We start from the raw sequence: 2,178 nt of genomic DNA, 5'->3' as shown, positions 1-2,178 counted from the left end.
TTTTCCAGAGTCATTTCTTGTGATTACATTTTCCCACAGGCCAACAACAGCTTCAACAAAACTATTTCCCTCAAAGAGAAACCAAACATGCCCTGTTGTCCTGAGAGAGAAAGTGCAGAAGGAAACATCCATTAAACTCAGTGTGCTGCTCTGTGATGCTAGCTCAGATACTTGGCATCTCATCTTGGGTGCAAGGTCATCAATGTTTGGGCTCAGGCTCTGAGCTGAGGAGACCCTCAGGATGGAGTGAAGGTGTGCGTGCAATATACCGGCGGGCCAGATCTAATAGGAATTAGAAATTATCCTGCGGGCTGAAATTAAATCCACCAAGGGCCTGATTTGGCCCCCGGGCCTCGAGTTTGACACATGTGGTCTAAGACGATATAATCATAAATCTGCGTGACAAAAACCAAGACAATCTCTCCGATAAAAGTCACCGAGTTCAGACACTTTCCTCTCATCGATTATTTGAGCCAGAAACTTTTTCAGTCTTGAATTTATGGTTTTGAGAATCTCAGAGAATACATAACTTTTGTTTTATCCTCGTAAAGCTACCAGTGTAGTCTCAGAGAATCACCACGTGTTTCTTTTCTTGCTGATCTCAAAAATACAGATTGACTTTTACCCAATGGACCGAACACACGATTATCCACAGCATGTTCAGACCTGGATGTTTCTCGCCTGCATTGGCCGTCATACAACTCTCTAAGTGTGAATCAACAAGCTCGTACAGCGTAAAAACATAACTCCATAATCAGCATTTTATTACACTTTCACTCTATTGGGAAGCTTTCCAACGGACACAAACCAAATCCCAGTTAAACCGCCCTCTGCGGATCATGTTCACAGCACCGTGTAACTTCCACTAGTTATAACGTGTGTTTTAGGGTTAAGAACAAGCATCAGGTCTAAGTGATATGATCAGTGGATGTTCACTTCAGTTTCATTTCCTCTTTAGATTATACTGCTGACATCACACACAGCTGGCATCCACTTCTTTCTATCATGGGTGCGCTTCTCCTCGGGTTAGACGTGTGTTTTCTAAGCTCAAGTAACCTTTGTTGGTAGCATAGAGAAGAAGGAATAACTTAGTTTCTAGTACTGTATCTCAGGGGAATAGACAAGACTTAATAAAAGGATATGAGCCATGGTGAAAGTACCCTTGATTAAGAGCACCTGAATGAACGTCTGCAGAAAGTGAAACTTAAAGTGTTTTTCGATTCTTTACGGTTAAGCTCAATTTAGAAAAACCACAATGCAAACAAAGAACACAAACATTTTAAAATGCCGTAAATAAAAATACCTTTGTGTTTTTATTTATTCACCTCTCAAAGCATCTTAAACAAAGGGATTTTCTTACTGACTAATTTCCCTGCAGTTAACGTTAAGACTTTTTAACGACCACTCTGATTCATTTTCATACCACGTGTTTTCTGCTATTTTGATTTTACAACGCAATATCAGAAAAGAAAATCCGGCATTATGAAATCTTTCCTGTTAAGCAAGATTATTAAGGACATTTTAAAAACCTATTACGGCCTTTATTCACAACTAATGATTCATTTTAAAGTATTAAACCCTGCTAAAAGTAAGACAAGCAATCAGCATTGCGGTGAAACATTGAGCATGTCCACCTACGCTTCGTTAACATTGGTAGAAGGCACATACTGTTTTGTTAACGGTACAATTCACTAGGCAAGCAAACCAGTATTAATAATAACCGTTTAAATAATACGTTTTAATACTTTGCCAAACTTAAAAAGAAAGGAGGATTGTTTTATCATTCATTTTTTGTATGAACGCCATGTTTTTTACCCGTGTAAGCACCACAGTGATCTTCCAAACAGATATATTGTATGTAAAGGAAGCAGCGATCTCGTTGACGGTCTAAGCTCGCTGTGTTCAGGCTGGTTAGAGGCGTGATAGTGCGACTTCAGTGTTTGCCAAATAACTTCCTGTGGTGGTTAAACTTCACTTCTCAGTTTCATTTCAGTTAGACTATACTTCTGCTTACTGCGTCTCAGAGAGAGGCTCAAAATGTCTCCTTTTGTCCGTTAAAAACCCACTGATTTTACTTTCAAACGATAGAAAGCAGAGGTTGTTCTTTTAAGGGCATACTACCTGCTTTATATGAGATCACCTCCTATATTTGCATATTATTTGCGTTTATGTCCTCTA

Source organism: Notothenia coriiceps, unplaced genomic scaffold, assembly GCF_000735185.1.
Source record: "Notothenia coriiceps isolate Sejong01 unplaced genomic scaffold, NC01 NC01_scaffold00037246, whole genome shotgun sequence".
Classification (NCBI taxonomy): Eukaryota; Metazoa; Chordata; class Actinopteri; order Perciformes; family Nototheniidae; genus Notothenia; species Notothenia coriiceps.
This window is presented reverse-complemented; position numbering follows the sequence as displayed.